The sequence below is a fragment of the Tachypleus tridentatus genome, chromosome 5, assembly GCF_004210375.1.
Source record: "Tachypleus tridentatus isolate NWPU-2018 chromosome 5, ASM421037v1, whole genome shotgun sequence".
NCBI classification, from domain to species: domain Eukaryota; kingdom Metazoa; phylum Arthropoda; class Merostomata; order Xiphosura; family Limulidae; genus Tachypleus; species Tachypleus tridentatus.
In genome coordinates, this window is record NC_134829.1 from 48,807,980 (window position 1) to 48,822,493 (window position 14,514).

The 14,514-nt window shown below is 35.9% G+C and overlaps 1 protein-coding gene across 1 annotated transcript in view; it reads right to left on the reverse strand.

Moving 5' to 3' along the window:
* LOC143251118 (filamin-A-like) overlaps positions 1 to 14,514 on the reverse strand; it is a 137,683-nt gene that overhangs the window by 34,782 nt on the left and 88,387 nt on the right. The window lies entirely within an intron of this gene.

The following is a 14,514-nucleotide window of genomic DNA, read 5'->3' on the forward strand; positions in this document are numbered from 1 at the left end:
TCCATGTAAAAAAACTAGAGTTTGTAAGGATTTTTTGCCTACTGAGCATATTTTATATAGTGGGTACTGTTTCTTAAAGTTATTAGGCTAACTGCTGTCATGCTACATAAGGCTATGTTATGATAAATTAGAACGACGGGCCACAGAACAGTATATTTTTGTGACTGGCAGCTGCTGGATTCATCTACTGTCTGGAAAATATTTTATTTAAAGTTCTTCTCCATTATCCTCTAATGACTTACGTCAAATAAAGCTGACGTTTACACCATTATCCTCTAATGACTTACGTCGAATAAAGCGGATGGTTACACCATTCTCCAAATAATGGTTTACTTAACCCCCCCTTTTTTTTGGGGGCTATTAACGCTAAACAGCGTTTTTAGTATTAGGTTGTCGATTCAAACACGTAATACAACAGGTTAGACCCAGAAATTCAAGTATAGCCATCCCTAATTGTGAAGTACTGAAAAGTGGGAAGGAACTAATTAGTAAACACCCGCTGTTCAAAAGGCTAATTAACTGACTGTCACTATTATAACAACACTCCCCATAACTGAAAGTGAGGATCTCGTTGGTGGTAATGACTAACTAACTGCCTTCCCTGTAGCCTTATACTACTAAACTAGAGATGGCTAACGTAGACAGTCCTCGTATAGCTTTGAGCGAAATTCAAAAACAAATTAGTGTTTAAACGCTGAAAGATAGCTTAAAAAGAAAGCAAAATATCTAAAAAACTTGAACAAATCAAGAAGAATATGATGTGTATATTTGTTCTTTTAGTCATTTTAATTGGAATAAACAAACAAATTACGAGGTTTATCTTTAAACATATGCGGTTTGTGTACTATTCAGATTTTAGATCTGATATCCACTGTCCTCACAACGCAACACTAGATTCATTGATGTAGCATTGCGAGAGGTATTCACTCCAAAGATAATAATAATCTTAAAGTACGATTCTTAACGACCAGAAACAGTTGTTGGCTGAGGAACAACTCTTTAAGCAGATCAACTGCTAAGAGCGCTATATAAAGTTTTTATATTTATCTCATAATCACATGGTTAGGTCTTGAAACTTGAGATAGCACTCGAACATACATCGTTTCTACTTTTGGCTATTTGTAGATCGCGCAGTCACTGAAACAAATGGCTTGCCAGACATCTTGGAGAAAGTCTTCGCTGAACAAAAAAAACAAACGATTTTGTTTGGATTTGTATAGTTTTATGGTACAAGACTTCCATGTTTGTCTTTTCTCCAAGAAACAGTTAATAACAATTGTTGTAATTAGTAAAACACGCATATAGTTATATGATGTATTCACATTTCTCTTCCTATGTCGTTCACACATCAGTGCTATACAATGTTCACGGAACACACGGTGCTAAGTGTTAAGTATGTTACGGAAGATATGGCGCTCAGTGATAACGATTTTTAAAACGTGTACTTGACGTGTCAAAACATGCGAAAGATTTAGTCTGCACAAAAAACTCTTTTAATGTGTGCATGTTTTCCACGGTTTTATGTACGTCTTTCAAGTTGTGTATCGTATGCAATACGTATGTAGCTAAAGCGACATATTCTGTTTAGCTGTTGTGTAGATATGAATTCTGAAAAACTTCTATTAATTGAGAAACTGGTTTAATAGCAAACATTGTAAAAACATTTACTATCGTATAATATACATCAGTGTATACCAGATTACTATAATATCGTATTAAATTTTCCATGATTTATAGCTACGTAGATACGCAGCGCAAGTTATATATGTATACTCAGAAAACTTCAATATCAACAACCCACTTAATTTTTAATAGAAACTGTTTAAGTGATCACCATTGCTATCAAGTGCAGTCCAAGTTAGCTTGAATATGTTGAAAAGTTATTCATTGTGTATGTTAGTTTTGAGAGAAAAAAGAAAAGAAGGTCACAATAGTACGCCCACCACCACCACAAAATAACGATACTTATACAGGCTGGACTGGTCGATCAAAATAACGATACTTACATCGACCCACAGGCTGGACTGGTCTATTTAGGTTATCTGAATAGCAGTGGAGCTCCTGTGTCAGTTTTGTTACCTATATAAAGTGTACAAGGTCAAGACTATTGGGAAAAAGTGTCGTCTGAACAATCTGCGAAGGTGCATTTTGATTGGTTAAATCAAGACAGGCGTGTTAAAAATTGTTTTCATTATTTCTTAAAGCGCAGGTTACTTTGACTAGTTTGGTGTGTACATCGCTATTACTTGTTACGATTTGCTACACATTAAAAAATTATGGGCTTACGAGTGAAACGTTCGCTTCTGAAGATACCGAAAACCCGAAACGTTGAGCAAGTTAAGCCTTCTGGGTTTAAATTGCTTTGATGTGATGTGGTTGTTTTTAAGCCAAAAGCTACACAATGGACTAACCGTATTTTGATCATCACGGTTATCGAAACCCAATTTTTAGCGTCATGAGCCTGCAGACCTACTGCTTAGTCACTGGTGAGAACGTAGGGTTAAAGCCATCAAATCCAATTTCGCAACTCCAACACATCACAGTCTAAGCAAAGTTTTGAAACCGTTTACCGCCCATTTATTAAACACATTTAAATTCGGCTCTTACGCTTGATTTGTTTCATAATACAACTTAAGTCCAACAGATGCTGTTAAACATGACGTTTGTAACTAAGTATATAGGGATCACGTCTGCATAAGTAAATTAGGGTAAAACACATTGTTGTTACTATAAAAAGAAAACATCTTCAAAAGCAAAAGAAACAGTATTAAAACCGAAATATCTGTATCTTAAGTATTCCATACGAATATTTAGTATTCACTAAAAGAAAAGCTAAAAAGATATTTTTTGACAGGAAAGCACCAAAAACAAATCAAAATTTTATATATTTAGGCAAGATAAATAGTGCGGGCGAAGTTAAACGAACCATTAGCACTTAGATGGTCTAAAATAAACCATTAAAAACAGTTTATTTAAGAAAGCCTCTTAGAAGAGGCAGTTCCACACTTACAATGAAGTTAAGGCATACATACCATCACTTCCCCAAAATGAAAAACTAAACAAAAGATGATCACAACCCTTAGAAAAACAGATCAAAGTTGAAACAAACTTTGATAAACAATCTAAACATGTAGAGTTTTACTTGAATATTATTACAGGCTGAAAATAGGTGAATAACAAAAGCAGCTCACAGGTTTACTAGAGATAGATCTTACAGTCACACAATTTGATTAATTAAAATAAAGTTTATAAATAATTAAACAAAAAAAATTTGGTAATCTTGCATAGTTATCTGAAAAAGGTAGTGTAGCGTTTACGACAATAAACAATGCTTGTATTTTACCTTCGCAGTTTTTACGGTTCCCCCCCCATCTTTCAAATTTTAAACTTTAGATTTAAAATTAATTGTAAAGGGCTTATAAATCGTATAACAGACACTTACGAGTAACGATTACATTTGTGTCTAAACGTTCCCCTGGATATTTGTCTTCTCCGTTTGCGTTTATAAATTATAGGAGAAAACAACTTTACAGTGTACAATATCAATTTAATACACTATCGTGAGTTGCAGAACGAAAGAAAAACAAATAAACAATTTGACAATTACAAAAAGATAATCCAGCTGACTAGCGGTCATTTATGGTCAGTCTACAAACTAGGAGATAACCTACCTCAGTAGGTTGTTACCCGTTGGTCCCTAGCCCTGGGACAGCGAGATCTCCGTCTCTCTCTATTTCTCTCTAAATCAACATCCACTCAACTGGATTCCCACAACTTCGCGATCGTTAGTGGCGCCACTATCCCTCATGACTCGCATTTCTTGAAAATAGTCGCGCAGATTACTTGTTGCCATTTAAGGCGTGGGAGCTATGAAAAGTCTACAGTAACCAGTAGGCACTCTTGACTCCCCTTGGTATGAATTTCTTGGCTTTACTTCGTCGTTCTGGAGCACGTATGATACAAGTTTTACATATCTCTATTTACACAATAACAAGAAAACTTAAACGACGGAAACAAATTAAAAGGGTCAAAACCTCTGGAGTAAAATAACTTTTTAATATTAATCGTAGATTTTATACTAAGTAAATTTGACTCTTATAAAGATCTACGAAAACATCAACAAATTCAACTTTCATGAAGTTCTGTGAACCAGTTCGTTCTATAGCAATAAGCCTTTAAAAGGTTCTTTATATTGAAAAACTTACAATAGACTTATTATTTAGATCTTACAGTTCCAAAATACATTAATCAAGTTAATTACGCCAGTTTTCACGTCGAGTTGCTCATGTCACAACTAACCAGTTCTATCAACGTTGGTTTATCTCACAACAGCAAAATAAGTTTAACCTGTTTCAATCAATCTTGTTTCAAATAATCAATAGACCACGTAACCAGTTCTAATGGTTTCCTTTACTATGAAAGTATCTTAGATAACGTTTGTTTTGGATTTCGCGCAATGCTACAAAAGATGTATGCGCTACAAGTCCTTAATTTAGTATTGACAGGCGAGAAAGATGACAGGTACCTAGTCAAAATCGCATAACGCCAACTCTGACCATTTTCGTTTTACAAACGAAGAGGGATTCACTTTCACATTATAACGCTTCCCTGGCTGAAAAGGGCAAGCATATTCGATGTTACGGGATTCGGAACCCCAACCCTCAGCTTGCGAGTACAGCGCTCTTGCAGCCAAGCCACTAGCTCTTAAATTTAGTAAAAGTAGAGACAATCAACCGGTTTTTGTAACCGTCACCAGTTTGAAAAGATCGTATTGAGTAAGTGGTTAGATTCAATTATTTTCGTAACTGTCAGTTAAGTTGTTAAATATGCCAACATTCAGCGCCGTCTAATCAGGAATGTCCGTATTAAATTTGGTGATTATTTGGCAGTCTAGGAATCGGTTATGGTTCTTACTGTAAGAAGTACTTGAATAACAAAAAAACAAAACTAATACGAACCACATTCCAACAATTTTTATTTCACCCAAGAATACATTAAAAAACTGTTACGCACTCGGTCCAACAAGGAAAATAGAACCTCGGATTTTAACATTAAAAGACCGCACAGTTACCAGTGACCCACAATGGGACAGCGATCTTAGAATAATTATAGGCATAAAAGGTTTAAATTTAGAATAAACTCGAAAAAAACGTTTTTGTAAAGTTTATTCAGATTCAAATTATCTCGGTATTGTGGCCAACAATGATTACGACGCGATATAGAAATACGTAATACAATCAATACGTATTAACTTAACGATTCATTGCAAACATCTCTGTAAAGCCACTTTATTATGGGAAAAACAAAAAACGAATCATGGTTTTGATATCCACAAGCCAGGAACAGTAATTAAGACTTCCGAGAAATTACCGAAACAAAACTTGCAAACGCTTTTTGTTTCAAACTAATCTACCCAATCAGAGATTTCGGAATTTCAAAGCTATGTTCTCCGAAGCCGTGAGAACAAATTCAAATAATCATTATATACCAACTCTCGCTTATTACACAAGTTCAGGATATTTCACTTTAAAGTTATTTTAAGTTGCAGATTTTATTTAGTACTGATATTTTTAATCTTATGCAACCCATGCACCAAAATACCAGATACAAGTGTTTAGTTGTACTAAAGCAAAAAAAAAGATACACAATGGCTTATCTGTGCTGTACCAACCACGGCTACCAAGACTCAGTTTGGGTTAAAAGTCAGCAGATATACCAGATACACGGTTGCGCCACTGGAGTGGACGAGACCAAAGATCACTACTGTTCAGGCAGTCACTCCCAATCAGAACTGTTGACCAGAGGGGGCAATCGGCAACATCCATTAATTACTCTTAACAGTTATCCCTAATTTAAAGCTTTCAACTAGAGAAAGGTAAACCAGTCAGCAGAACCTGCCGCCTAACGATTACTCTTTAACCAAACAGCAAGATTTATAACTATGATAACCAACACGTTATTACAAGCCATATTCAGTGGCATATCACGGCTCGAACCTTTAGACTGATGATGCGTGACAAATCACTTGTACACTTTGGCAGTGTGTATAAGGTACCACGAAGGTTAAAATATTTAATCCTTATGTAATATTTATTAAACCCGCTTGTAGTGTATGATTAGACAAAGAACCGTAGTTTATTAAAATATTTAATCCTTATGTAATATTTATTAAACCCGCTTGTAGTGTATGATTACACAAAGAACCGTAGTTTACGAAGTCCGTTCCTTTCATTAATGATTAAAAAATAGAACTTAAACCTGAAAAACAGCTGATGCATATGCGAGATAAATGACCACATTAAAAACACCTCTAGAAGTATTCAGATATAACCATCATCAGTTTTTCAACTTCGGTCGGGCAATCAGCCAGCAATATCTACAGCCATAAAGAATTTATTTCTTCGACTTTTTGAACTCAATAGCACGGCTTGTATAATGCCCCCAGCTGAAAGTGGGCATCTTATTCACCACTCGAGCCCAGGTCCGTCTGATCCGCAGTTCGATACAATAACTTGTAGGTTACATCTAGAACACACTCTTGAAAATGTAAATTAAAACGATTAACGTTGAAGAAAACAAATGATAAAAGACAACCATTCTAGTTAATACATCCGATATAACTAGATAACAAAAGCTTCTCTATCACTTTTGCTAAATCTGTACTCAGTCAAGCGGGTATATATAACAGGATAGGAAAAACAAAACATTGAACTCTGCAACTGTTACCTTACAAATGAACATTCCACGTAATTTGTAAACTCCAGTATTGGCACAGTAAACAAAGCCAAGAAAATTAAGGCCTTACAAACGACAAGATAATTCTATAGTTGTCGGGACTAATTTCCAAAGGTAGGGGCAAGAGTCTACTCTCTCTCTCTCTCTCTCTCTCCCTCTCATGTTACAACACAAGTAACCGTCATTTAACAAGTGGTGTTTCTAACTGAACATGACTCAGGTTGTTTTGTTTAACAAGACAATGACGCAATGAACACGGAAGAAAGTTTAGGTTTCTTTTTTTCTTCATTCTCCGAGTAAACATGTTATACAATGGCTGAAACAACAAAACCAAATTCTGTACTGAATGTTTCACGGTAGTTTCTCAGGAAGATGGGCGGACAAAGGAAATATCAGGCGGGCGTTGAGAAACGTCACGTGCCACAGACAACTGGGGATGGAACTCGCGTGCCCACAGAAACTGTGGTGTTTGGTAACAATACTTTAACATATGAGCAAATAAAATATTTAGTTGTATTATTATTTTATCCTTTCTCTCTCTAAAGACATTTACAATTAGAGAAATCCCACTATTTTGTATAATATGCGAGTACTGAACAAGTACTATACGATTCCAATCATTAATAATACTTAGCTTAGCTGGCTATTGGTAGAGCAAAGTTACCTTGGATCTATCTGCTATGTTCGCCGCGAGGAATCGAACCCACCATTTTAGAATTGTGTTAATCCATTGATTTGCCGCTGTCCCACTGCGTAACACCATAAGGGAAAGGTCGAGTATTGGTTTTAAAAAGTATTTGATACAGTACAGCGTAATAATACGTTATGTGACCCTAAAACCCAAAACATTAACACGTCACGTTTATCCAAAAACAACGCGTGAAGACTTAATAAAATAAACCAAACTAGAATAAATTTATTCGATTGGTGTTGTAAAAGTAAAAGCATTATGTTTTCATGATAATTTTAGACAGTTTGTTTTTCCCTGGTTTCCACGTATAAAACGTGGATTTAAAACAATTAGGCAGATATTTAAAAACAAAATTAAAATGTCTAGATGATACAAGTGAAAACTTTTTCCTACTTGTTTTGGCTAGTTCCTTTTAAGATCACTTGTCGGTAAGTGTGAAACAAAACTACGGTACAACACAGTAACAAACACTTCAACAGATGTACCCACTCGGTGTTTTCACGCCGTCTTCTTTCCCTAAACAAGGGAGTAGGAACTGCACGTTTGAAGGAACTATTTTTAGTTACCTACAGCAAAGGGAATGATTACAAGAAAATGATGAAGATGGTACTGAAAAAAATATTTTAAATTGTTGGCGCGTGCGAATTTCTTTCTCTCTCGACTCCCGAATGGCTATTCTTAAATACTTCATACTTATGATAAAAAATAAGAATTCCTAAAAGATGCCATTAATGCCAATTTTTGTTGGTTACACACACACAGACTTTTTTTATTATTATTATATATATATATATATATTCGCTCGAATGACAAACTCTTAAAGACAAGCTGTTACATAGAACTAGCTTCGTTGCAAGTTTACCTAATGATGAAGCACACTTAGAAATGACAGGCTTTACAGAAGATTAGATTGTTGCTTTAAGTCAGCCCTGGATTAACCATTAAGTAAAATAAACACGTGCTTGGGGCATCAAGGAAAGGGGGTGCCACAGTTTTCCCCTAGCTATCATGACCTTAAACTCTTTCACTGCCACACTCAACTTTGATTTTTTTTTGTAATTGTCCTTATCTGCCGTGTTCGACTTTACTCTACATTGTTAAAAAAAAAACAACGTTTTCTTTGGCTCGGTGAGTGACTAAAGTTTCGAGTAACTACTAAACTATGTATCTAAAGTAAGAAGTCATTGATTTACGAAAGATTACTGTAAAGAGCAGTACAAAATGTTGATAAATCTTCAGGTAAAATATGATCTATGTTATGATGTCTGACCTTGAAGATGAAATATGTTTCTCAATCATTCCATCTGTTGTGACTATTTATAAGAAATTATAGGAGTGGAACTGGCTCGTCTTTTATTGCTTTATTCAGTCACATCTGCAGAAAAATAAGAGTATAATACTACAGAAACACAAGTAAAACGAAGTAGTGACAGATGTGTACAGAGACGAGGCTGGTTTTATATTTTTTTCATACGTTATATTTAGGTTACTGTCTCGTTTGTTTTAGTATTATTTGTGTTAGTATTGCATTATTCATGTGTTTTATAATTTTTTTTTTTTTTTATAAGTGTTTCTCACTGAAGCTTTTCTGAGCCGTAATTTTTTTGGCTTCAAACAACTTGCTGTAAAAAAACCAGCTTTGTGTGTGTGAGTATATTTTAAATTTTTCATGCCAAGAAAAAATTTAGAAAGGAATGCCACCGTTCATAGATTACATGTAACCTATAAGAGTATTTGGGCATGTATGTATTCCCTTGTGATTATGCAATAATATAAACAGATCTGAAGCTGAGATATATTTAGGGGATAAATAAATGACATTTAAGATCAGACACCCTTGTTTTTATCCCCATTCATATATAGCCAACAACATTTTGTGAAATATGCTAATATTAGACCAAAAATGGAGATCAGTTATATTCTCGTCACTTCTTCCTTGATCCTATTCTGACGTCATAATGCCCCGAACTGGCCCTCTTGGGATATTTTTATGAGACGAACGAACAATCCGAGACAGAAACACAGATATAACGACAACAAACTTTTAGGTGTAATTCAACTATTTTGACTACAAATTCATATCAGTATGTGTTCTGTTACATTTCTGAAAAGCTGGGAAAACAAATGACTGAGAAGAGCAGTCTAAAAGCGATAATTCGACCTTTTAGCTCAAATTGCATAAGACTTCAACAGGTACGACAGCATGATTCTTAACGTTGTTATGTGTACACTATGTTACTTTCAATAATAGCAAACCAACGAGATACTATTTGCAAAAACTTTTCTTTGGGGTTAAAAAGCCAATAGTGAGCAATACAAGAGAGTGGTCATTGTACTCACCATCAACAGGGTCAGTTTACTACTTTACTTGTAAACTTTTTGCCTCTAAAATTTCTTCGCGTTTTGTTTACAGAGAAGGGTTCAGTGACTGGTGAAATACTATTGTAATTGATCATGAATGAAGCACTACTCACCCAGACTATGTTAACATACTTAACTCGCAAACAAGGTTTAGGCTTGCGACGAGAGTAAGAAAAACAAATTAAAGAAAAATGTAATTACTAGGAATATGTCTTGGAGTGTGTAATAGCTGTTACTCGCACGTTAGCTGAACGTGGCCTGGCTTTTTGAGGAACAGATGAAACATTTGGTTCACTGCAGAATGGGAACGTTTTAGGGCTGCTTGAGCTCATAAGTCAGTTTGGTCCGTTTTTAGCAGGGCATATTTCGAAATACGGAAATTTTGGAAAAGGAAATCCTTCTTACTTGTCCAAAACAACCTGTGAAGAACTCACTGAATCAATGCCTCAGAAGGTCCACATGCTCATTGTTGATGAAGTAAATTCTAGTTATTTTAATTTATCATTTGACTCGACGCCAGACCTGTCACATATAGATCAGTTAAGTGTTATACTTCGATGCTTAAAAGACGGGCAGCCTATTTAATACTTTTTAACCTTACTGAAACTGAAAAGCCATACCAGTGAGGAAATGGCAAACCAGGTATTACAGTACTTACGTGAAGTTTGCAAACTTAATTTTTCAAAATGTAGGGGTCAGTCTTACGACAATGCTACTAATGTGTCTGGGCGTTATAAGGGGATGCAGCAAAAGATTTTAGAAGAAAATAAGTTTTCCATATACGTGTCATGTGTAGCCCATTCATTAAATCTGGTAGGCCAAAGTGCTTTAAGCTGATGTCAAGTGACATTTAAAAAAATAAATAAAATACATCTACAATACTTTTGCTCTATACATTATTTTAGCCTCAACCAGCTTGTGGAAAATTCTTAAAGCTTGTCTTGGAAATGAATGTGTTAAAATCCCTCTCCGATACCAGATGGGAGGCACATGCTATGGCAACAACAGCAGTTTTGAAGTTAAGATTTTGGAAGCTTTAAAATGTCTAATTGAAGCCCAAATCACAAGAGACACTGGAAGAGAAGCAGACAATATTACAAATAAGATGCAAGAGCTAGAATTTGTTTTGATGTTGATCATGTGGGATGAGATTTTGCAAAAAAGTTTCATAAAGCAAGTTCTGCAAAATGAGGATGTGAACTTAAAAACATGAGCAGATCTGTACGGGTTATCAGCTGACCAGCTATGCACTCTAAAGGATGACTGAAAGGTTTGAAGCACTTGCAGAGGAAATACTACCAGATGTTGATTACAATGCAGTTCAAACTCGTAAACGTGTCAAAAAGAAGGTACTCAATAACGGAGATGCACAAGAAATAGATCTGAATGTCGAAGATAAATTTCGTATCACCACCTTCTGCACAATTGTTGACAAACTAGAACCCGGATGAGAAGAAAAGGACAAGAAAAAAGATTTTGCTACATAAGTGATGTGACAAATAACGTCACTTCATCTGCTGGAACTGAAAGGTACTCGGTGTTCCCAAAAGCCAATTGATGTTTACTCAGAGGACTTGGACACTACTCTGTCAAGCTTTAGCTGTTTCACTCATACGTGCGCCATAAGTTCAGTGCAACAAAAGCTGAAAAACCAGATTCAGTCATGCTGAATTTCATAAAATAATTTCAGAATGCAAAATTGAGTGGGCATATCCAAACGTGGACATTGCATAACGTATATTTTTAACATTAATGGTCACAAATTACACAACTGAGCGTTCATTTTCTCAACTCAAGCATCTCAAAAGTTCCAACAAACAATTATGCGACAAGACAGGCTGGATGCCTTGTCTCTGCTAATTATAGAAGCATATTTGTTGCGTCAAATTAATTTTGAGGACTTGATCAGAGAGTTTGCAACTAAAAAATCTAGAATAATAGTTTTTAAAATTTAAATAAACATTAAGGTAAGTAAATAATTTGCTTACAGGGTTTTAATATCAAAGTGAATTTGTTAACAAAGTGAAAACAAATATACAGTAAAAATATTTTTAATTATCATTAAACAAACAAGTGATTTCCCTCACTTCTAAATTGCATGATTTTGATCCATGCCCAATCTGTTAACTATATTAAATAAAAAAGTTTTTTTATTTGTGGAGTCTGGCCTTGAAGAAAATTGAAGGGTTATAAATTTTCAAAGTTAGTTCACTTTCAACACTTAAGAGTCTCAGTGTCTTGTCAGGTAAGCAATGGAAGGGCCGAGGGGGGAGGGCCACCATTGTTGGGCTATGCTTAGGGCATAAGTTGCCCTTAATCCGACCCTGTTTTAAAAACTAAAACGTTTTTTTTTTGTACCATTGAAACTTTATGCACTTGAGAATGGTCTTCAGAACAAGTACATTTCGATAAGTATTTGTAAAAGTTAACTTATAATAAAATGTACTGACCAGGGATAAGAAAAGGTGGTTGGTGGTTATAATACAATTAATGGATTATATTTATGAAATTAAAGACATTATGAGTGGCTCACTGAAGAGAATCGAGCCCCTAATTTCATCATCGTAAATCCGAAGACTTACCACATTCCTAGCAGGAAACAGAACGTTACGAATTTGTTTACAGTTAAGCAATGCGCTATTTGTACTCTACCACGGGAATCGAAACTCGGTTTATAGCATTGCAAGTCCACAGAAATACTGCTGTGCGACTAGAGGGTGTATTTGTGCTAAAACAATCAAGGGGATCGACTCCTTTTTTTGTTTTAGCGTTATGAACAAACAAACAATGTTCCCTCTACTCGTTTCAATCTATGTAAGGAATGAATCCCCCCCCCCCATATGCACCAAGTATTTAGGCAGTATACGACTGTGCGCTACCAGTTTGTTGGTTGTTTTTTTTAAGGGGGAGGTTTTTTAGACCATCGACCCTCTTAGATTACTAAGCTACTTTGTAACGCTACAAACCGATTTTTAGGTCTGTCGACTGCCAGGGTCAATAAGCGAACGTTGAGACTTAACTATTACAGAGGATGTGCGCGGAACTTGATCTGTCGTTACACGGCCGCGCAGGCCCAGATGAAGTAGTTACAAGTCTTCAGATTTGCTGCGCTAAGCAACGTCGGGAGAGGAAGGAGGCATTGATAAAGAAATGTTCTATTTTAATAGTTTCATTATTTTAACGTACGATTTCAAAATGAATGCATGCTATTCATGAAAACGAGAAACCCACTTGAAGTAAATATGTATTCTAAAGACGTAACTCAAGAGTTGAAAGATGATGATTGGTTGTCCTCCCTCTCGTGTATCACTTCAAAATTAAAGGCTGCTAGCGCAAGTAGCCATCGAGCAGCTTTGCGCTAAAATTCCAAGAGAAAAAAAAAGACTGTCATTCAAACATCATCCAAAGTGCAGCAGATAGTTCTGACTCTGCTGTGGATATCAAACTATTTCATTCGCTATAAATTAAACAGCTAAGCTTTAAAACACCGAGAATATTCCTCTATTTAGCTTTAATTAAGCAGAAATATTTTTGTAATTTTCACTTCGAGGTTCGATTCCTCTTGGACTCAGAAGATGACTTAAACTATCATGCGTGTTTTTCTTATAGTAATCTGTAAAAAACTGCATAAACAAAGAAAACGGATAATAGAAAAACAAAATACAGATGTATATCATTGAAAGTTTTGTATATTCCTATAGTGTCGTAATAATCTACGATTTTTAAACTAACCTGCGTTCATACAAAATAAATCTAATCTAAAACATCTTAGGTGCGAGAAAAACAAGGATTAAGTGATTTAAAGGTGTGTGTGTGGGGGGGGGGTGTCCGTTCACCCCACACTATGATTTGTGACGCCATGCCCCACTTGGCTATCATTGGCTGCAGCTGAACACGTCACGTCACTTGGCCTAATAACTGTGCTGCAGGGAACTTTGTGCGCCATTTGTAATTTTTGTCCTAATCTTTCAATCCCTTCATACTAACTATGTCAAGAAAAAACAGAAAGTGGTCGGACGAATAAGTACAATATGGATTCACGTGTATAACGGAACATGATGGGAGTCAGCGTCCTCAATGCATGATTTGCAATGCCAAGTTGAGCAATTCTAGTCTAGCACCGGCAAAACTAAGAGAACACTCCTTAGAGCTGCATGGAGATGGGAAATACAAGAACACAACGCTTGCTGAATTCAAGGTAAAGAGAGCCAGGTTCGATGAAAAGGCTACTTTGCCTGTTCTCGGCTTTGTACCTATCGACAAACCGATCCTCACAGCATCGTACAAAGTTGCATACTTGATCGCAAAGCAGAGCAAACCACACACCATTGGTGAAACACTCGTAAAACCAGCTGCATTGAAGATGGCGAATATCATGCTGGGAAAAGCTGCTGAAAATAAGTTATCCCAAATTCCTGTTTCAAATGACACCATCAGCAGCAGAATAGATGACATGAGCAATGACATCTTGGCTTAAGTAGTTGCAGATCTGATTTCAAGCCCAGCAAAATTCAGCCTTCAACTCAACGAGACCACCGACGTTTCCAATCTAAGCCAGCTTGTTGTATTCGTGCGCTATGTGAAGAACGATGACATTTTTCATTTTGTAAGCCTCTTACAACAATTAAGACAGCCGACGTGAAGAAACTTGTGGATGACTTAAGATACAACGATTATTCGTGGGATATGGTTTCTGCAGTTTGTTCGGACAGAGATCCAGTCATGCT